Here is a 24061-nt window from a genome sequence, read left to right on the forward strand (position 1 = left end):
CCACATAAGCAAAAAGAAAAAAGCCGGAAGTGGCGCTGTGGCTCAAGTGGTAGAGTGCTAGCCTTGAGCTGAAGAGCTGAGGAACAGCGCCCAGGACCAGAGTTCAGGCCCCACGACCAGACCCACCCCCCCAAAAAAAACATCACCATTAAGCAGGCTGCTTCAGGTGATGGCAAAGGTTCTCTGGTAGGTGCTTCTAATGAGCAACCAGCCTTGAGAAAAAGCTCTTGACAGAATTGTTTACATGAGAATTTTCATTTCCTCTGTAATTTACAAGAAGTAAAAGTGTTTGGAGAGCATTTCCTAACCCCCCTATTTTTGGTCTAGGTTAATCAAGCCCAAAGCTTTGCATGTCTCAGAAACTTTAATTGGAAGCAAAATTAAACCAAATAACAATCTTCAGTTATTCTAAGGTACTCAAGATACATGACTTATGTTCTCTAATTACTCTGAATATTAACCCAAAAAAATGTCTCCTGCTGGAAAGGTAACATACTTTAAATTTACAAGTTGCACATATCCTGTGCAAAGCAATGGGGGAAAAATGAAGAGAAAAATAAAAACATGTTTTTTAAAAAACCTGGGCAGTGTAGAGGGGAGTTCTGCTGTATGCTAAGGGGAGTTCCAGAGGAAGTTACAGATGTTCCCGCCTCATGAGAAGAAACCGCAGTGTGGTAAATAAATTTGCTAACTGTTTAGCAGTTGCCCTGTCCATCCAAGTCTATCCCATTCTTCTGGTTACTCAGAGACAGCAACTAACCTTCCCTACATGTCCCAGCTCTTCACTGTTTCCTGCTCAAAATCTGCAAGAAAATAAGGCAAACTCTGAAATAGTAGCAAACTCTAAAAATAGGAGAAAGCTTCAAGACTTGGCATACAGGAGACAGATACTACATTTTTAATGAATAAATAATTAATTATGAGTCTCTCAAAGATTTTGTACCAGGTTATCACTTAGCTATGGGGACTGAAGTGTTTAAAGATGATTCCCATCCCCAAAGGATCTATCTTTAACAGGGTCTCATTATGGAGACTGTGGTCACAGTATATGAGACCATGTGGATTCCATAACATAGAATCATACAGGAAATTCTGAACCACAACATCCCTTTATATTTATCCCTTTCTAGATATATGATAGCTGGTCCCCATTTGCGCAAATAAACTCTGCATCTATGTAATCATTGCTCTGTATCATAGATCTTTGTAGAACCCGTATATCAACATTCTAATTGTGACTAGCTAAGACAGGGAATGGAGACAAGATAAATATTTGCCAGTGATTTTTTTGATACAGCTCATTTATACATATCACTATTCAGTGGGCTGTGTGGCAATCTCTGGCCAATGGCATTTTAGTGAGAGTGAATATGGTTAGGCTTATCTTCTTCCATCTTGTCTCTCTTATTTAATTGCTAAACCCTTATGTACAATTTAGTATGTGCTAGACACTAAAGAGGTAACAGTAAACTCAGCCTGCTGGTTATTAATTTCTAAGTCCTGCAGAATAATGGAGGGGAGAGAAACTTGAATTTGAAGATAATTTCATCAAGACTCATTCAATCTTCAGATGCTGTGTGTGTGTGTGTGTGTGTGTGTGTGTGTGTGTGTGTGTGTGTGTGCGCACACCAGTTCTGGGGTTTGAATTCAGAGCCTGGGCACTGTCCCCGAACTTTTTGCTCAAGGCTAGCATTCTGCTACTTAAGCCACAGTTCCACTTTTGGCTTTTTTAGTGCTTAAATGGAGATGAGAGTTTTGTGGACTTTCCTGCCCAAGCTTGGCTTTGAACCCCGATCCTCAGATATCAGCCTCCTAAGTAGCTAGGTTTACAGGCATGAGCCACTGGAATCCAGCTCAGATGCTTTCTTTCTTTCTTTCTTTCTTTTTTCTTTCTTTCTTTCCTTTTAGAGAGGATAAAGAAGTTTATTGCTAGCAACCCAAACCAGGTTAGTGTCAAAAAGAAGTTAGAATTGCTTTATTTATTTGTAAGTGACATGTCTCCCACAGACTCTTGCTTTGAATGCCTGGTCCCCAATCAATGACACTATTTTAGCAGGAGGAGGGAGGAGTCCTGGGGTGTGTCTTTCAAGATTATTACCTGGTATCGGGCTCCTACCTGTTCCCTTTTCTTTTCTTTTCTTTCATTTTCTTTTCTTTTTGTCAGTTGTGGGGCTTGAACTCTGGGCCTGGGAGCTGTCCCTCAGCGTTCTTGAGCCACAGCACCACTTCCAGTTTTCTGAGTGGTTTATGTTTTGGAGGTAAGAGTCTCACGGACTTTCCTGCCTGGGCTGGCTTTGAACTGCAATCCTCAGATCCCCGTCTCCAGAGTAGCTAGGATTACAGGCGTGAGCCACCAGAGCCCCACTATAATCCTACTTGTTCTGGGCTTCCTCTCTATGGTAAGTGAGAAGCCTCCTCCTCCACATGCTCTTGCTGCCATAATGCCCCAGCACTGGAGGCCAGCTAACCACAAAGTGAACGCTCTGAAATCATGAACCAAAATAAATTCTTCCTTTGCTTATATTGCTCTCTCAGGTATAAGGTCACAATGATGCAAAAGTAGCAAACATAAGTTACTTATACTGTGGGTTTGGGGTCAGGAATGGACTGTCCTGGTTAGCAAAATATCTGGCTACTAAAGGATAGCTATGCATTTCACATATGAAATCAAAGATGGTGCAAGAAAATGTTTGCCACATGCCTGGCTGCCACCAGACCTGGGTACTGTGTATGCTTTACCTTGCCATTTCCCCCACAATAGCAAGAGATAGATGTTAACCTCATTTAACACAAAAGAGACCGTAATTAACAGAGATGAAATTACAGGCTCCCGATCAAAGGGCTCCGAATCCTGATATAGTCAGCATTTGAACTCAGACACACCTGTTACTAAATGCTATGATTTTTTTCCTTAGTGTTTTATACTGAAATTACATAGTCAGAATTTGAACTCAGGCAAATCTGTTACTAGAATGCTATGCTTAAAAATAAAATAATATAAAGAAGAACAGAAAGGAAGGAAGGAAGGAAGGAAGGAAGGAAGGAAGGAAGGAAGGAAGGAAGGAAGGAAAAGAAAAAGTGGGGTTGCCTGGGACTACAAGTACCTCACTGTGAAGGTCAAAGGTGACCGGTTGCCAGGCCTACAATCAATGGAGGTATCGCTCCAACAGAGGTCTTGCATTGGCTGCATGTAATAGAAACCTACTCCCAGTAGCTCAAACAGAACCTGGAGAATGGTTTTTTAAGGAGACAGGTCTTACGGAAGAGTTAAAAACACCTGCTCAGATTTATGTTTAAAAAATCTGTGTATAATGTAGCTGAAGTATGGGTAAGTAGTGGTCTGAGTTATAGAAATTAGATGAGGCTACATGTTAAATCAGGAAAATGAGGCCCTGAAAGATAGGAAGGGCCTAATTCACAGTTCACGCCCCCAAAATGATTCCACAAGTAAGCTGCTCTTTTCTGGCAGCTTATTCCTCTAGTCCACAGGGTGTTTTTTTTTTTTTTTTTTTTTTTTTTGTCGGTCGTGGGACTTGAACTCTGAGCTTGGGCACTGTCCCTGTGTTCTTCAGCTCAAGGAGAGCACTCTACCACTTGAGCCACAGTGCCACTTCCAACACACACAGGGCTTTTTTTAAAGCTATAGTTGCACTCATTAATGAAATAAAAGTAGAACTAGACTGACCTTTCCCCTCACCCCCCCCTCCATGTCTGAATAGAATAAAGTAGACCAGGGACATCACATAGTAGGATTGAGTGCTTTTTAGCAAAACTCCTGTTTTAGGGGTGGGAGGTAGGAATTTTAGGTCATTCTGTAAAGATTTTTTTTCTCATTTTGAGTCATACAAAGTTAAAAGTTTAGAAAACCCAGATTAAGTCCATGTCCTCTCTATCACACATGAAGCAGTCAAGGTCCAGAGAAGTAAAATGGTCATCCAAGAGAGCCTGGTTAACACAATGGCTGTCATCTCTCTAAATTCCAGCTGTCTCCACCCCAAAGCAAACCTAAATCTGAAGACAATCTCTTTAGTGTCTCTTGTTTGCTCTGAGAAAGGCTTTGGCACAAGGTATGTAAGCACCATGAAAGAGCAGATAGCTTGTTGATTGGGTTGTGTCCATGGAGTCTTGTGACTGAAAGAGCAGATAGCTTGTTGATTGGGTTGTGTCCATGGAGTCTTGTGACTGAAAGAGCAGATAGCTTGTTGATTGGGTTGTGACTGAAGGTGTGCCAACTGCTATCTGGCCCTCCACATCTCACTTATTAGTCCTCAGGGTATCGGTTCTGTGTTCTGGAGAGATGTGGGTTTGGGCCCACAAAGACCCTTGATCTTGGCAGCAATGATGTGATTGTGATCAGGTATGAGAAGGTTTAGATGTGATGGTTGTTTTAGCATGCCCTCATCTCCTCGGCCCCTCCCTCAAAGCCAGTTCAGCCCTGACCGTTCCTCCCACTTTACTTCCCACAACCGTGTTTTACCGCTAACCCCTAGCTGTATCAGGGGAATGCTACCTAACTGTAACTGTTACAATCAGAAAACCCCACCCCAGCTCTGTGCCATCTTAAGCATTCAGCTGCACATGCACACAGAGGACTTCACATCTTCTCGACCCTAAGCCCCCACATATAAATTTAACCCTGAACAAAGGACCGACATCATTTCTCCCTCTCCCATGGGATAGATGGCCTTGTCAGCCTTGGCTGGCAGTAAACTGCTTTTCCTATATGTAGCTGTGTGTCCATGTGTTTTTCTGGGCTGGAACCTACAATGGTGAATGTTGGTTCCATCTGTGTCCTTGGATGATTGTTTAACCTTTATAATCTCATGATTGTGTGTGTGTGTGTGTGTGTGTGTGTGTGTGTGTGTGTGTGTGCGTGCGTGAAATGATAGTAGCTCCAAACACACAGGATTGTTGTAGACATGAAAAGAGATAAAGAACTAAGCATGGCTCTTGGCATAAAATATGTAGAGTTTTAGTTAAAAGACCCCCCCTACCCCGTCTCTCTCACACATACATTGGCTAGTGCTCTACCAACTGAGCATGCTTCCAACCTAAGAGTCTCAGAGTGGCCGTAGCCTTCCTACACTTCAGCCATCAGTCACAGGAGAACCATTGTCTAAGAAGTAATTTATAACTTTCTTGCAATTCCTTCATCCTGACATCATCAGGGAAGAACTTTTAATCATTGATGTTTATCTAAGTTCAACTAGTATCAGGAAAGAAAGCTGTACATTCTCAGGATCCTCTAATGTACTAAGAGTTTGTACCCCTAAGTTACCACTCCTATGTTTATTGATCCCTATTTGAATTTTATAGTGTTTCTACAGTCACTGGGTAATTGGAAGCTATCTTTATTCTTTATCCCAGTCTTTCAGGCTGAGATTACCTCTTATTCATGGAAGAGATCCTTCTTAGTCCCTTAGCTAAATCCAGGATTTGTCAAGTGTGGAAAGATTTGGACCCTAAAGTAATGCTTATCACACTGGGGGGTCATGGGGATCACAAACATATCCTGAGCTATACATAAGAAACTGGCTTTTTAGTTTTTGGGGGGGTCCAGTCATGGGCCTGAACTCTGGGCCTGGGCGCTGTCCCTTAGCTCTTCAGCTCAAGGCTAGCGCTCTACCACTTGAGCCACACAGCCACTTCCGGCTTTTTTTTTCCTGCTTATATGGTACTTAGGAATCAAACCCAGGTCCTCATGCATGCAAGGCAAGCGCTCTACCACTGAGCCACCTTCCCAGCCCTGGGTTGTTTTTTAGTTGTACAAAGGGTTGTCATTTCACAAAGGAGTTTATGAATACAGTATATCTTGATCAATGTCACCTCTTTCAACATTTTTACCCATCGCTGTTCTATATACCTCTTCCTTTACTCTTCTTAATTTTGTAGGATATACATTGGATTCTTGACTGCATTCTTCCATTCTTCCCCTCTTCTTTTGTCTACCATTTTCCCCTTTTGACAAGCATTCCAAGTGATTCTGATTCATACTCAAGTTCTGAACCAAATGCTCCTGGGATCATTTTTTGCTAATTTAACTCATAAAGCTACCCTAAATCCTTACTAATCTAATGTCTCTTTAACTCTCCCATTTCTTAAATCAATAGGCCTCCTCATCTAGAAATGCAATTTTAAGAAATACATTTCTAGACCTTCAATTTCCCCAAGTACTCTTTCCCAAAGTTGGTGAACCTAAGAATGCCTGCCAGGAAAGACTCTAGGAGTTCCCCATGAATACTTGTTCTTTTTGTTGTGTTGGTGGTGGTAGTGGTGGTCATGGGGCTTGAACTCAGGGCCTACGCCCTGTCCCTGAGTGTTTTTGCTCAAGTCTAACACTATACCTCTTTGAGCCACAACACCACCTCCAGTTTTCTGGTGGTTAATTGGAGATAAGAGTCTCAGGGACTTTTCTGCCCCTGCTGGCTTTGAATCACCATCCTCAGCCTCTTGAGCAGCTAGGCTTACAGGCCACCAGCGCCCAGCAATACTTCCTCTTTTACTATTGCTTTCTCTATCTTCATACAGATGATCTCTTCATCAATTAATTAGTGGACATTAATGAAATCTCTGTAGTGGTGAAGACAAGAGTGATCAGAAACTTTGATGCCCTACAGAACTCACATGATTAACTAATCCTTTTGCAAATCAGGTGGTGTAGAATCCTTTACTTTTACCAAAATTGAAGGTCACTAAGGAATCTTGACTACAGTTAGTGGCTCGTAATAAAAATGAGTAATTTTTATAAACTATGCTATTCAGCCAGGCATGAAAACACATACCAAAATATCAGGAGGCTGAAACAGGAATTCTAGGCCAGCTTTTGCTGCATAGTAAGTCAGGATCAGCTCGGACAGAAAGTAAGATTCTGTCTCAAATAAATAAGCATATCATTCAAAGAATGACATACATTGCTCTTTTAAAAAAACTGTTTCTAGTTTTATTCAGCTAACTTATATGAACAATATTCCTTAGTCTTTTGCTACAAAAATGAAACATAGAAGTGGAATGAATATGAATTCTATCTCATGGAAACATTCTAACAACAATCCATATGAATCCTAAGATTCATGAACAATTTGAAAAAGAGACAATTTCAATGAATTTTTATCTTTTATGTTTAATAATTATCAAAATCCTTAACATTCTGTGTTTCAGTAACATGTGCTGATAGTGGAGATTACGTCTCATTTTAGCAGAAAACCATCCCACCCCCCGCCCCAAAAAAATCTGGAATAGATAAGAACGCATCTTCAACAAGTGGAGGAAGGCTGCATTAAAATGACCTTCACCATAGAAGGGGAAAATAAAGGGCACAGAGATGAAAGAGTGGGAAAAAGCAAGGTGGAAGTGAACAGTCATCTATACCTGTGAGCTCTGGGGGAGGCATTTGCTAAGGTAACTTGCTGATGGAGCTCCATCTCTGCTCTCGGTGCCTTTATTTTCCCTTGGGAGAAAGAAGCAAATAATAAAATAAGGAGTGAAGGAAACACTGTCTTCACTTTCAAAGAAGGAAAAGCCTCTGGGAACTACAAACTCCACCTGACATTCCTCTCCTAGCTGCTTCACAGATGAACTAAAAGCAATAATCAAATACTTGTTTCAGGAATGATTAGAAATCCCCCTGGATTCTTTGTGACCAAGGCCAGCAAAGCACTTTTTTTTCATCTTATTTACAGTCATTATGATAATAAGGGAGATAATATCACGTACATACTATACTTTTATTTCAGAAATGATAGTTCCTAGCATAATAAAATATCTCTGGTAGCCAGTCAATGAAGGAAACAACCTCTTTAGTCTGTGGAAATCTAAAGCAGAAAATAGTAATACTTGTATGAGACTGAGAAGCTAACCAGAGAACAAGGAAATAAATTAGCACTCAGCCAAAGCTACCCAAAGGTGGGTCATCAAGATTAGTGGAACTCTTGAGAGAGAAAGAGATCTGACAGACAGTAGAACACAGTGGGTTTGCCAATGGGAACTAAAGATTAAAATCGGAGGGCTTGAACTATTATGTAACTAGCCCTTGGCTAAAAGCTGAATCAAACCTTTCAGCTTCTAAAGTTCATGTTCTTAGCTATTGTGCTTACCATATGTTATTTAACTAAACCAGATAAGCAACAATAAGCTGATGCTCGAAAAGAAGTCTTGGTCATTGTCCAAAAATAAATGCACTTGTTACCTAATTTATGAAACAGTAATCCCTCTGTATGACACCTTAATAATAACAAATAAATTATTTTATAAAAGGATATCCTGGTTCAAAGATGATGCTCCCAACGAAAGGATAATTTGCTTATTGTCTAATTGTGGCAAAGATGGCTGCTAGAGGAAATGGAAACGCATTTAGCCAAAAGTTAGCTATCAAGCTGATGGCTAGTATCAGAAAAATAGTGCTAATGATAAAAAGCAAGCTGAGACTGGTGGCTCAAGCCTAAAATTCTAGCTAATTAGGAGGCAGAAATCAGGAGATTAAAGTTCAAAGCCAATCTGGACGTAAAAGTTGACAAGACTCCATTTCAATATATGGCGGAGTGCAGTGGTATATGCTTGTTACCTCGGATCTGGTGCAAAATGGTTGAATGCAGTGGCCAATGCCTATTATCCCCAGCAACTCTGGGAGCACAAGTAGAAGAATCACAGACCAGGCCGTCCTAAGCATAAAGAGAGACCTTGTCTAGAAAACAACCAATGCAACAAAGAGCTGGAGACATGGCTCTCAAGTAGTAGACCACTGCCTGCATGCAACCCTGAGCTTAAACTCCAGTACTACTAAATAAAAGAAAAAAGATAAAAGTCAATAGTTTGCTCAAATGAACACAGCCATTATGGGGATCAGTGTGTAAGTTCTTGAAAAAACTAAAAATAGAATTGGAATCTAGTTGTGCTATATTACTCCTGAGTATATACCCAAAGGAATCACAACCAGTAGTCAAGTCATAGAACCAGCCGATGAGCCCAAGAGCAGAATGGATAAAGAAAATGTGGTTATCCATGGGTAATGGAAGAAAGAATGAAATTATGTCATTTGCAGGAAAATATGTGGAACTGGAACCCATCACATTAAATTAAATAAGACAAATTCAGAAAGGAAAGCCATGCATATTTTCTCTCATGTGGAATGTAAAACAACAAACAAAAAAGACCATAAAAATAGAACAGGAACTACGAGGGAAAGTAGGAGATCAGGAGGAGGAGGGGAGTAAATAACCATAATTGGGGGAGGGTGAATATAATCCAAGTACATCATCTACTTATATAAAACCCATTCATACTTACGGCAGATATAAGACCCATTGTTTTTTACAATTAATATATGTTAAAAAGAGTATGATTTAACAAGAGAGAAACATTGCTGGTGCTGGTGGCTTATACCTTTAATCCTAGCTACTCAGGAGGCTGAGATCTGAGGATCGTTTGAAGCCAACACAGGCAGGTAAAGTCTGTGATACTTTTCTCTCCTTAACTACCAAAAAAGCAGGGAGTAAAGATATGACTCAAGTGGTAGAGTCCTAGTCTTGAGCATAAAAGCTCAGGGAAAGTACCCAGAATACACACACACACACACACACACACACAGAGAGAGAGAGAGAGAGAGAGAGAGAGAGAGAGAGAGAGAGAGAGAGAGAGAGAGAGAGAGAAACACTGTCTAATTATAAAAGTCAGTGTAAAAAATATCTCTTCAAGATATTTGTCTTGCAGACTTGAAGAGACTTCTCATTGAACAGGAAGTTAGACATCTCGAGTTTTAAGATAACTTCCAACTCTGAATTTCTAATATTTACTCATCTTTTCTGAGAATATCACCCTCAACCCAGCTTCCCTACTGTGTGTTGTTGATATAATACCTCTTCAGTCATTTCCCAAATGAGAAAAGGGTTGTAAGGGCATTGTAAATATTGTGTAAAAATTCTCTAAATGTTGCTTGTTCCTTAGCTAAACAGAGCTCTCTCCCATCTCCTTCTTTATTTATATATCCAAAGGGGAAGCCTCAGCCAAACTCCTGATTCCTGGATTTCCTACTTCTGAGTCATCTGTCATCTCAGCCCTCAAGACCAGCTTCTTGTCTTCAGTCAGTCTGTAGGAGCTGGCAAAAGTTCACTCACAATATACTACTTTAAACCCGTTTTAAAAAAAAAACAACTTTATCCCCACCACCCAAAGACCCAAGATCTTGAAAAATAATGTGCATTATGACAGGATTACATTGTCTTAAATGCATATAGCAACAAGGCAAAATAAGTATAGATAAATAATGTAAAGTGGGAGGTAAATGAATGCTTCAGACACTGATTGCCAAAGACAAGTCAAAATTTGGTTCTAAGAAAATTGGTGTGAATAAAAAAAGGCAACTGGTTTGTCTTAGGTCAAATCTTTCAGTAAGTGTGTCAGACATGATTCTTTTCATTGTTTAGGGGTTCTAGGTACTACCTGATCCCTTAGGAGAATATATTCCTGTTCATATGGCTCCTTCCCCAGATTCTCAGACCCAGAGTTCAAGCCCTATGACCAACCCCCCCCCAAATTCTATGAAATAAAAGCAAGTATTTATTCCTTTATACATATCTACCTATGGTGTTAATTTGTTATTATCTGTGATTATTAGACAGTTTCTGGCCCTTTCAATATCACCATCATCTGTTTTAAATCTTAGTTTTGTAGACTATAGAGAACCATATGTAACTAATTTATCCAGCTTGTACTGCACCAGACATGTAATGCATGAATGAACTTGTATGTATGTATATGTGTGTATGTGTGTGTATATTCAGAAGAACATAATAAATACATCCAACTAGTGACTGTTTAGAAACATTATCTAGATTCTTAATTGTTTCTCTTCCTAATCTGAAAGAGACCAGAGTAGAGAAAAAAAATCAGCAAGTAAAATTTCTACTCAAGGGGCTGGGAAGGTGGCTCAGTGGTAGAGTGCTTGCCTTGCATGCATGAAGCCCTAGGTTCGATTCCTCAGCACCACATAAGCAGAAAAAGCCAAAAGTGGTGCTGTGGCTCAAGTGGTAGAGCACCAGCCTTGAGCTGAAGAGCTGAGGGACAGCGCCCAGGCCCAGAGTTCAGGCCCCACGACTGACCAAAAAGAAAAAAGAAAAGAAAAAGAAAATTTTACTGAAGATATTTGAAAAAGCACTGAATAAGATGATATTATCTAGTGATTTTATGTATCTATCCCCTTGCTGCTTTACAGCCCCTGGTTGGAAGATAATTTTAGCTGTATTTTTTGTCTTTTCTCTCTCTCTCCCTCTCTCTCTCTTTTGATACTGGGGATCAAACCCAGGATATTGTGCTTGCTAGGCAAGCTCTTTGCCATTGAGCTGCATCCTAGCCCCAGGGATAACTTTTTAGTACTTAGTTTATAATACTGTTAAGTTCTAAATTCATAGCCTTACAGTGTTCCAATGTTGGCCTCATCAGTTATTATCCCTGTCACCCTGGGCATGTCACTCTACCTCTATCTGCAGTTAGCACCAACAAAAACTAGGAACATCAACAATGGCACTTTGGTTGTATTGTAAGAATTAAATCATACAGTGCATGCAAAATAATATGATCTCTGGGAAATAATGTTTTATCAGTGCAAAACATCATTACTTCTTTTTTTTTCCTTTTAATCAGAATCAGACATTTAATGGCATAAAACACTCCATATATGGCTTTGCTGTTCCCGAAACTCATGAACTTAAGACCAAAATATGACACAAGAAGTTTTTAACAATGACTTTTGGCCAGCCTCCCCAAATCCCAAAGGAGATTAAAAAGTTATAATGTAAAAAAGTTAAGGTCAAGGTGTTTTCATACTTCAGCTAATGACTAACCATTTGTTTACTGGTCACTTTCTCATTCCACTCTGAAGGCCACTGAGCTTGGCTCCCTGTCCAACAAGTAGTTAGTTATTAGTTCCCTGGGTGATTGTCCCTGACAGTATGAAGCCATGCTGAGGGGACATAATAGGCACTTTAAAAAAGGGTGTAGTTTTTTTTTTTCTAGGTAGGGTAAAAAGTTTGGCTCTCAAAAGCAAGGTATAGACTTTATAGTCAAGCCAGGAGCAAGAGGCTCATGCTTAATCCTAGGGGCCGAGATCAGATTTGAAGCCAGCTAGGGAAGAAAAGTTTGTGAGATGCTTAGCTCCAAATAACCAGCAAAAAGCCGGAAGTGGAAGCATGGTCCAAGTGATAGAGTGCCAGCCTTGAGCAGAAAAAAATCTAAGCAAGAGCTCTATGCCCTGAGTTCAAGCCCCAGTACTGACACACTTACACATGTGTGAGTGCACACACGTACACGCACACATGCACACACACACACACACACACACACACACACCCCTCAACCAGAAGAATTTTATAGTCAAACAGAATGCTCTGTGATATGTGCTTTGGGATTAGATGTTGGGATTGCAGAATAGCCTTCTGGACATCTGGATCAAATATTCTGGATCCCATTGAGAGCTGGGAAGCAGGCTGCTAAAATTCTGCAATTGCCACGAACCTAGGCACCGTAGTCCGCTCTAAGTTTTATTCTAGCGTCCTGAGTGACAGCCCATCATCGCAGAGTGATGCTCTGCATCTTTAGCAAGCAGCATGGCACAGGACTGACAGAGCAGATGCGATGTAAACAACAGGCCAGGGGGCATTGGGCACGCTAGCAGAATGATCACCTGCTCCTTACAAGAGGGCAGTGCACCTGCACTTGCTCAGCCTGGCACTAGCGTATAGCCTGCACCCAATCCCCTCCACTAGTCTTCCTCATCTGTTTCTTCTCCTGCTTCTAAGGCTGCCAGTGCTTCAGCCACAGCCATGTCCTCCTATTCCACCTCCACATCCGTGTCTCCTTCTGCACTGTGAGAGCCCTCTTCTTTCATTCTGGAATCATCCCCAGGCATGGCATGAAGAGGATCATTCTCTTCGAAGTAGACGTTCAGAACTTCTGTGGTCATGGCCTCGTTTAGTGGATCCCAGCTCCTTTTCCTGGGGAAGGACAGATTCAAACCATGATCATCAGCCCTGGGGTGAATTTCTCCCAGGGGCTTATCTTCCAGGTGGTTCTGGAAAAGATAGTCCTTCTCTTCATGATCCCCATCATCGGTAGCAGGATCCCAAAGCTGAGGGTAATCCGGGGCTGGTATCTGCAGGATATGATCTAGTATGTCCAAGGCACTACTTTCTACCTCTGAGGTGACTGTTTTCTCCATTTTGGATGCCTTGGGTCTCTTCTGAGGCAGGAAGCACACAGTCCTGTTTCCTGTTGTCCTCTCCTTCAAGGAAGGGTTGGGTTGGGTGGCTGCTGTCTGCAGTGCTGGACCAGGAGCCACTGTCCCCCTGCTGGGGTTTTGGATTCCTGGATTGCAGAGTGGGGCTGATGCCATTGATTGTGACACAGTGTTCTCCTCCAGTCTCCTCCTGTGGAAGTGGTCCTTGGTGAGGTAGACCAGTTGTCCTACCTCTGCTCTCGGTCCTTCCTAAACCCTTATCAGGAAGGGCATTTTGGACCTCACTGCTTAGGTTGCCTTTCAACTTCACAGTGCCGTCTTCTTCCAACTTGCAGCCGCTTACTTCATTGACATAGCCAGGGGAGGGCACTTGGACTGGATCCAAGAGATAGCTTTGTATCATTTTACAGCACCTGCACCCCATCTGGATGATTTCTTGTCACCATCTGTTGGGGAGATTGCTCATTGGGTTGCTCTTACAGTTTAACTTCTCTTCCTGGGGCGGGATGGCAGCAGCGACAGCTTCGGGGACGCAGCGCCCATGGCATCGAGGGGCTCGGGCCACATCATTACTTCCTATTGCTAGTGATCATTTTATTCATTTCACAGTATTCAGGAATATGGAAAATAGTATCTCTTTTTCTCGTTTTTCATTGTTCAGCTTCCAAGAAAACAGACATTGGCATCCCAAAGGCTCCAGGAACAGATGAAGTGAACCTTACCTGCAAAGCTACTAGTTATCCTCTGGCAGAAGTATCCTGGCCAAATATTAGTGCTCCTGCCAACACTAGCTGCAGCAGGACCCTAGAAAGACTCTACCAAGTCTCTAATGTTCTGCATCTAAAGCCACAGCCTGGCATAAATATCAGTTGCATGTTCTGGAATTCCAATGTGAAAGAACTTATTTCAGTCATCATTGACCCTCAAGGCAAGCACTGCCCCCACTTCCTAGCTCTATCAATCATTTGAGGAAGGTATATTCAAGATACTGATGATGAAGGTTTGGTAATAATTTAGAGGGATCACAAGAATAGTGCAGGACATGAAGCTTCAATATTCAGGAAGCAATTACCACTGTTGGAGAGTCTACTGGAACCATGAGAAAGTAGCTGTGGGAACAGCACCACTTGGGAGCTGTGACCTTCAGAAGAGGGAAAGCTGCTACCTGCAACAGCTCTGAAGCGTGGGAGAAGGGTAAATTATACCGATCTCAGTCTCCTCTCACTCTTCAACCTCCTCTGGTGCCTTGTAGTTTGATGTACCCAGTAAGAAGTCAGAGAACAAGGAACCCACTAATGTCATGCATAGAGATCAATGGCCCAGGCTCAGAGTAGAGTGTTGCAGCATGGAAAGTGGACCTGGAAAATATTCACTGCAACCACTCATCACTCTGACTCATTTATAATGCTATTAGTGAGTAGGCTGAGTGTTACTTTGCTGGTTTTGCTTCCAGTCATCTGGTTACAGAGTATTTCCAAGAAATTTTGTCTCCTACAAAATCCTTCACAGCTTTGACTGGCTATGCTAGATATTTTTTAAGTGAATTGCATACTTTTCAACTTTATACACCATCAAATTTTCAAATAATTTAAAAAGGTTACAAACTTCTGTTGCAATGCAAGAACACCTTTTTGTCAATTAAAATCAAATCAACTATCATATAGAAAAACATGCATTTCATAAGAGACAGGGAATTTTACCACCAAACAGATAATTTCTGGTTGCTTCTATATTGAATTTAATATTTCTGGTTGCTTTCACAATGTATTGGAAGACAACACAAAATTTTTTATGCTTACCTACATAAGTATTTCAGAAATCTGAAATCTATTTCACTGGACTCAAATCAAGGCATTGATAGTATTACATATGTTCTAGGGAATATTCTACTTTTAAAATATATTTTGTTATTATTAAGGTGCTGTGTAGAGGGATTATCATTTCATAAGTCAAGTAATGAGCAATTTCGTTTTTTGAACAGTGTCACTACCGCTCCTTTGCTTTTCTCCAATTTCCCCCTCCCATCCCGGCTCACAAGTTACATAGGTCATTTCCCACATAGTATGTACTGAATAGGGATATTCCATTGTATTGCCTTTTCTAGTTCTAGAGGTCATCTGAATTCCTTGTCTGCTGACCTCACATTAGTCAGTTCTCTGCTTCTGTCATCATCTCTTTTTTCTAACTCTCTTACCTTTCTTTTGTACCATTTAAGTACCCTTGTGATTTCATTAGATACACCATTCTCAATCATCAGGATAATCTCATCTCAAAGTCTTTAATATAATCCATCTATAAAATGTCTCCTTGGGTGAGCCATTATTCTGATGAGCCTTCCAAGACAGAATATAGGATAAAGTATATTTTTTAGTATTGATTAAATTTGACTTTATAGGAAAATCCCTATATTGTCATTATGTTTATCTTAATTAGGTAAGACAGAGCCTAATGATAAGAATTTGTGATGCACAGATATTTAGATGGTGATCCCAGAGAAGTGAGAGCTTTAGAAGAGTAAGACAGCAAGGAAAGAAAGAAAATCTATAACTACTATATTGGTGTAGATAGATTGTATATGAGCCACCAAATATTCCTGATTCATAGGACATCCCAGATTTAGAGGACATTAGATATGCACGGATTTTAGACCCAACTGGGGATGAAATAATGAATTAGATAAGATAATCCTTCAACATTCTCTCCCTTCCCCTCATGTTTTTTGGTCAGTACTGAGCCTTGAACTAAGAGCCTGGGCCCTGCCCCTGAGCTTTTGTGCTCAAGGCTAGTGTTCCACAACTTGAACCACAACTCCACTTGCAGCTTTTTGGTGATTAACCGGAGATAAAAGTCTCACAAAGTTTCCTGCCTGGGTTGAATTTGACCTACTCATGAGGAACTAAGATTGCAGATGTGAGCGACTGGTATCTGGTTTCTACCTCTCTTCTCTTAAATTACAATTAAGATCATCATACTTTCCAGGCATTGGTGGCTCAGGCCTACCTGTAATCCTAGTTACTTAGAAGGCTGAGATCTGAGGATCATAGTTTAAAGCCATCCCAGACAGGAAAGTCCATGAAACTCCCATCGCCAATTAACCACCAAAAAGCGATGGAAGTGAAACTGTGGCTCAAGTGCTAGTGCACTAGCTTGAACAACAACAACAAAAGCTCAAAAAAGCCCAGGCCCTGAAGTTCAAGCCCCACAACTGACCAAAAAATAAAAATAAAAAAGATCATCATCATCAGACTTCTTTCTTCCTGAGAAATGAGCTATAATTAATTCAGACTAAAGCTGGAAGTCCAAATATTAAGCAATCCAGGGAATTTAATTTTTTCCCCAGAATTATTATTTGTCTGTCTTTGCTTGTTTGTATTTCCTGCCTGTGTAAGTGTTGGTGAGTGCTTTGGGTTAAATATGGTTTTCTAAAAGAACACTTAAATAAGGACCTCTGTAGAAAAATAGGCCCCTGTATCTGAGGGATATGGGAATAACTAGAGTCTGCCTTTTGTAGCTGATTAGATCGGTGTTTAGATTTTTCTTTTGTTTTGATTTGTGTTTTTTTTCTACCTGGTAGAGAAGTATGAAGGCAACCTGACCATCTGTATATAAGCCTTTATACTTTGAGGAGTTAAGAATGAAGGAAAATAGTTGCTCTTTCAACAAAAGACAACATGCTGATTAAAGTTAACAGTTGAGTGAGTGGTCTTTAGAGATCTGCTTTAGAGCAGAGGATCTCCTAGAGTATCACATATGAATGTAACCAGTAGGGAGATGGAGAAACATTTGTACCTTTAGAGGTTCTAAAGACAGTGTTATGCATCCTCCCCAGCTCTGTACTTATCCTTCTATTCTGCAGCTTGATCTGCTCTTTTCTAGATCCCTTTCTCAGCATATTCTCTGAACTTGCTCACAACTTTCCCACTTCCTTCTTTGTGCTATTTCATCCACATATCATTATTCTCTATCTCTTCCAACCCCAATTTCACCCTCTCTCCAAGACAGTGAAGGCAATTCTAGATTCCAAGGAAGTCTTCCTCCCCCACCCCAATCCAATCCCCACCCCACCCAATCTGGTGTCTTAAGACCTTTTGCTTATACCATTTGCTTGTATACTTCTATGATTGCATATCTTTTCTTTTATTGCTACTTTATTTTTCATATGTTTTCAAGGTTCATGTGACTCTTTTTTATATTTTTATTGTAAAGATACTGTACAGAAGGGCTACAGTTACATGAGTAAGGTAATGAGTACATTTCCTATCGAGCATTGTTACCCCATCATGTGATTCTTGTTTATATCCAGACCAAAGAAAAAGCCCATAACTGCTCAGTAAAAGTCGGATTGCTGGGCTGAAGTCTTTGTCTTGGATGATCCAAGTCCTATCATCACAGCTGCCAGACTGTGTGAATATTCCGAATAAAGCAATCAAATGATGTTCTGGCTTGTGACACAAATACCAGCATCAGAATAACCAAAGCCACACATCCTCCCACTGATTTCTTGCTTCTGTTTCTCAAATGCATTTGAAGTTGTCTTATGACTGTCTCTTCTACTTATTCTCATAAATTGAGCTACTCACTAATGACTTCTGTGCCCTGTGAGTTCTCCAGAAGTTAGTGAATAAAATGAACACAGAATCGAGTGCACAAGAGGGTTTAGAAGAAGAGACTGAGCATTTTAACCTTTAGTCAGAAGTTTGAGAGCAACCAGATGATTTTCCTTTAGAAATAGGGTTTCTTAGAATCATCCAGTTCTTGCTGTTTCATTATGAAATGTAACTGGACTAGAGTGCAAGAAATAACTAGGGCCTTTTATAAAATAAAGCCTTCACAAATGCCTGGAGGTGACTCCAGGCAGTGGTCAAGAACATGAGCTATGAAATCAGATGACTTGAATTTCAAATGCTCTTTGTGCTGACTTTGAAAACTTGAGTACACTACTTAGCCACTATGGAACTCAGTTTCTCTGGGACAGAATGGATGTAAATACTTGTAAATGCCTTAAATTGTTATTGTGATAATTTAATGAAATACACTTGTATTTTACTCAGCATTTAAAATGGTGAGTGCAAGAAAGCCTGCATCCCCTCTAACAAGATGCCTAACTTTCTTTTGTGCACAAGAGAATATGGCAGACATTTGTTCCATTGTCATCATATCATTGTTAAATAACATGTAATTATTATAAAACAATTTGGAAAAAGTATGTATTAGGATATAGGATAAGCTACTATAATGGAGTGGCCAAAAATTTGGTAGCTCAACCAAAGTTTAAAGTATGTTTACCTCTATATAATATTGAGAAATAAAAGATGGATCTGTGCACAGAACAGTATGTATGGTATGTAGTAAAGGCCTAACACAGTGGTCCCATTGTGTTTAGAAACCCACTACTATGGCCATTGTGGTGGTCTGCACTGAGCAGTAGTATAATTGAGTCCAGTTCTTCCCACCCCCTCAGGTTAGATGGAATCTGAGATCCCTACAAACTTCATTGCTTCACATCTGCATCCCTTCCTGTATCACTGCATTAATTTTCATAGCTATGTTGATAGTCTTCAGAAAGAGGAGCTGTGCCAAAGGTTGTAATCAAGAAAAGGTGATGGGCTGAGAAGGTGGTCCAGTGGTAGAGCACTTGCCTTGCATGCATGAGGCCCTGGGTTCGATTCCTCAACACCACATAAACAGAAAAAATAAAAAAGCCAGAAGTAGCGCTGTGGCTCAAGTGGTAGAGCGCTAGCCTTGAGCTGAAGAGCTGAGGGACAGCGCCCAGGCCCAGAGTTCAGGCCACACGACCGGAATTCCCCCCCCCAACACACACACAAAAAAAGAAAAGGTGAATGAGTGCTATTCATGATAACCAGAGAGAATGGAAGCCTACTCCACGAACCTCTGTTTCACACCAATCTGTGGGTTCCCGCATTCACATTAAAGGCACTTGGGCAGTAGGAGCTGCTTTGCGTCATCCTGGTGTTTTTCTGCTCACCTTTGAAAATGGAACATTCTATTCTTGTGGCTGAAATTGTTTGCCTTGTTCTTTGAGCTAAGAACTCTCATCAGCTCCATGAAAGTGAGTGATGTCTTCTTAGTCATCAGAAACTATGTTTTCAGAGTTTGTTGATGAGCGGTTCCCAGGAACCTTTCGGAGAATTCTTTATGTTTCATTCTTCTTTTCCTTATTGTAGGCATGAGCCAGGTTAAGCCTGACTCCTTGTTTCCTAGGAATCTGAGTCCCCAGTTTGGGTGAAGAAAAGAGAAAGGTTGATGAGCTGTTTGGGGCTGGGGAGGTTTCAGTTCCCCAGAGTGTCCATTAGGCAAGTCCCCTCACCAACCACTTCCATTCACGCTGCCGGCTACATCACAGCTGCATCTGAGCCCTGGACAGTGTTTGATTGCTGCTGTCCGTCCTTCGTTTCCTGAGAGAAACCTGCCTATAAAACCCCAGGATACTTGCAGACCTGCCTGGTACTTTCATCAACTGCCCCTTTGTCAGCATTTAGTGAACTTCTCCTAAGATCTATGCTGGCCTTGTTTGTAGAAAAGTAAATTCAGTGGGACTTAAGGCAGTATTAATGAAAAGGAGGGGAAGGCTTTTGGTGGTTGTTATCGGACTTTTACAGTTATAACGTCTATAGTCTCTGCCATAAAATCTGAGTGCCTTATTTGTCCATTACTCTTTATGTGCATCAGTTTGGATGTGACCACAATTATGGAGTTGAAAGGACTCTTGTCAAAAGAGAGAGAGGGAGGGGGAAAGAGAGAGGGAGGGAAAAAGACAGGAACAGGAGAGGAAAGAGAAAGAAGGAAAAAGAGGGAAGAAAGCAGGGAGGAAAGAAGAGAGAAATGCAGAGACAATAAAAGAGAGGGAGAAAGAAAGAGCAAGGAAAGAAGGGACAGAGAGAACAAGAGGGGAAGAGAAAAGTAAAAGACAAAAGTTGACAAGGGGGGCTGGGAAGGTGGCTCAGTGGTAGAGTGCTTGCCTTGCATGCCTGAGGCCCTGGGTTCGATTCCTCAGCACCACATAAGCAAAAAAAGAAAAAAGCCGGAAGTGGCACTGTGGCTCAAGTGGTAGAGTGCTAGCCTTGAGCTGAAGAGCTGAGGGACAGTGCCCAGGCCCAGAGTTCAGCCTCCACGACCAGACCCCCCCCCCAAAAAAAAAAGTTGACAAGGTTCCTATTGCAACAATGAAGTGTTCCAGACATTATGTTGAAACAAGAACTTTACAACTTTGGTGGGTGGGGGGGATGGAGGGCAGGGATGGTAAGGGGAAACAAAGTAGGAAGCAATAATGCTTGATAAGAAATGTACTCATTACCTTGCTCATGTAATTGTAACCCCTCTGCATGGTATTTTCACAATAAAAAAAATTAATTAAAAAAAGTTGACAAGGTGAACATCAAAGAAAAGGAGAGGAATAAAATTCTGTTTAACAGAACTTTGACTTTTAAAAATGATTTTATTGTTATTATTAAGGTGTTGTACAGGGGGTTCCATTTCAGAAGTCAGTCTACCATGGTGGGAGAGCATAATGAAACAGAGAAGCTCACATCATGCTGGCCAGGAGGCAGAACTGGCTTTTTCTTTCTCCCTTTTATTTTGCTCAGACCTTTGGACTATGGCTGCCCACATTCACATTTGATCTTCCCCCTTAGGTCACCTTTCCTGGAAATACTCTCACAGAGACCCCAGAGGTGTACTACATTAATCTAATCATATTAGCAATTAAGATTAATCACCATATGGTGATACTCCAACACTGATACCTCTCTTGATAACTCATCTCTAGGCTACAAAGACTATTTTTTGAGGAATCCAGAGTCTTTATTTCTAAAGAAGTGAACTTTTAATCCATTTGAGTCAAGATAATTTAATTGCCAAATCAGAGAAACAACATAATTGAACTCCAGTATAGTCATGCTTTAAGCTGCATTTGTCTCTTGGCACTGGGCCTGTGAGTATGAAGTATGCATTTTCAAGAATGGCTTTCAGAGTAGTATGGAGAAAATGGAGGAAATGGAGAGGGAGCACATGACCATACTATCTCTATCACATTCTGTTTTTATGACTGCCATCTCTTATATATGAACTGGACACAGGCCCTGGGATTTGAAAAATGTTTTCTAGGATTATCTTCACAATTAATATCTCTTGAATTGTGGTGCTATACTCAGCAGAATTCTAAAATAGTAATTTGGAACATTCTAAGTTACCAGTGTGAAATTATTTAGAAATTTTTCTGGCTTGTTTGTGCCATTTTGGTCAGATCACAAATTCTTGCGCCATACCATGTGATTCCTAAGTCATAAGAGGAAAAGTAGTGTTTCTATTGAAAGCTAGAAGTGCCTATTCATTCTGATCCCAAAAGCACTACTTCTACTAGTCTGTGCTTTCCAGTCTACTACCCTTCATGATTACAGCAATTTCATATCTTTTGCCCTCCACATCAGATGCTTTCTTTTCCACAAATTCCACCTCCATTCCTATCAATATTATGGAGAGCCCAGAATTGCTCTTGAAGCACAAGCCTCAGTAATATACTTTGTAATCACTGTTGCAAAAACACAAGCTATTGATTGCACTAAAGTTGACTATCTCTTCCTTGCTGGTGAATATTAACTATGTTTCTAACTGTGAACACAGACATTCCGTACAAGAGTTAAGGAATACAGATATAACAAAAGATAGCCTGGTTGTTTCTAGGCTGAAGAGCAGACACCATCTTTCTGTCCAACGAAGGCACCTGGGAGGTGAGGCAAGAGGATCATGAGTTTAAGGCTAGTCTGAGCCACATAGGGAGTTTGAGGCTAGTCTAGACTACATAGTAAGACACTATTTCAACACACACACACACACACACAAACACACATGCATGCACGTGCGTGTATACACATACACACACAAAGAGGAAGAAAATAATATCATTAGCAGTAAAATGAAAGAAATGAAAAAAAGGAAGGAAGGGAAGATTGGAAGGAAGAGAGAAATTGATTCTAGAAGCTTGGCTCACAGAATTGTAGAGGTTGACAAGAATTCCTTACACTAGGGAACGTAATCTACTTTTCTTAAGACTAATAGTTCATGTGAATTGCATTTACAGACTTTGAAAATGGACAACTAAGCCTAGTGTTTGACCAGACAACTGGCATTGCAATCTAACTACATCAACACAAAAGATTAACCAGGATATAAAGGGGTCAATTTTGGCCATGCACTTGACTAAAATAGGTCAACTTGTCAGACTTGCCTAAGCCTTTAAAACTAAAATTAACTATCTATCGATTGTTTGGCCACATAAGTTGCTAATAGGTCAGGCTTCTGTCTAATGCCTGCTCATGCATGAATCCACCACTCTAATTTGCATTCAGATGGGAGCTTTTGTGTAGTTCTGCAGTTGTTTTCCCCTCACTACTTCTAAATACATGCATAACAAAAGGACATTTGTTGTATCCACGTACTATATGTATTTTGAAATAAAGAGCATCTGAGTAAATTGAGCAGGGAAGAAAAATGTAGCCAAAAATCAAACAAGTTTTGAAAATGACTTCTTGATAAAAAAAAAAAAAGAGAAAACACGAAGGTTTGACATAGTTAATAGCTTTTCTTTCACAACACTTGACGAACAATCTATAGGGTACAGTCAGCCAGATCCAATCCCCCAAACACATTTTATCATGCGAGTCTGGTGTCTCTATTTACCAGAACTAAATTTCTTACCAAGGTTTTTCAGTCTTTTTTGCAACTGGGCAGTTTACCTAGCTCATCTATTAGCCCACCCTTCCAACAAAAACTTTCCTCAAATCAAGCTTCCAACCATCACTATCTTACCCTTCCCATGTCAAACTCCGTCCTGCTTCTGCTTTTGCTGATCCTAGTTCTTCCTGAAATGCCTTCCCTATTCCCTCTTGCTTATTGGAATCCAAGCTCCTTGAAGGGCCCACCATAAGCTACAATAATAAGTAACTTTACTATTATAATGCCAGGCTACTATTACAAATATTTTAGAGATGCTCGTTTAGTAACCCTCTCAAGGAAGTATTTTCCATCACTATTACCCCATTCTGTAAAATCAGAACTAAACATGGAGAAGTTAGATAACATGCACAACGTCCTATGGCTTGTAAATACAAGGTCCAGGAAATTGATACAACTATCCAAGTCTAGAGGCAGCTCTGCATATATACTATATTGTGTTACTTAATCTGTTGGACTCTCTCTGAGCTCATTCTTCTGAATTATACACACACTTAAATGTGTATTCATATGTAATTATATATATACTTCTGAATTATATATGCATGTCACTTTTTTTGCATGTCACTCTTATGTATGTGATTACACCCTTTTATTCAGAATATATCCATGTTTCTATATTTCATATCTACTTAGTCAATGTCTTGAAGTGTTAGATTTGAAATGAGGTGTTAATATAGAAATCAGGTGTTAGGGGCTGGGATGTAGCTCAGTGGCAAAGCGCTTGCCTAGCAAGTGCAACGTCCTGGGTTTGATCTCCAGTACCAAAAAAGAAAAGACAAAAAAAATACAGTTAAAAGAAATCAGGTGTTAGATACTTGTCATATCTATTTTCCTGTGCCTCTTGGCTTTAGAGATGATGATACTGGGGATGAAAGATTAATTTCTTGAGTGAAATAATCGCAGAAAAGGTAGATCTTGTGATTCTTTCATTTATTTATCCATTCACAAACCCATATTGTGCCTTCCATCTGCATGAGCCTTGTCAAGGAAGGGAAAGCCTCATCGAAAATATGAGGATGAATTAATCATAATTTCAATCATCCAAAATTACTATAATCAAATATTAGCTATAAGGCACCTAAA

The 24061-nt window shown here is 40.4% G+C and overlaps 1 pseudogene; it reads right to left on the reverse strand.

Moving 5' to 3' along the window:
• Positions 1–12820: 12820 nt before the first annotated feature.
• On the reverse strand, positions 12821–13721 carry LOC105993192 (annotated as a pseudogene).
• Between the last annotated feature and the right edge of the window lie 10340 nt (positions 13722–24061).

This window comes from Dipodomys ordii, unplaced genomic scaffold (assembly GCF_000151885.1).
Source record: "Dipodomys ordii isolate 6190 unplaced genomic scaffold, Dord_2.0 Scaffold93, whole genome shotgun sequence".
Lineage (NCBI taxonomy): Eukaryota > Metazoa > Chordata > Mammalia > Rodentia > Heteromyidae > Dipodomys > Dipodomys ordii.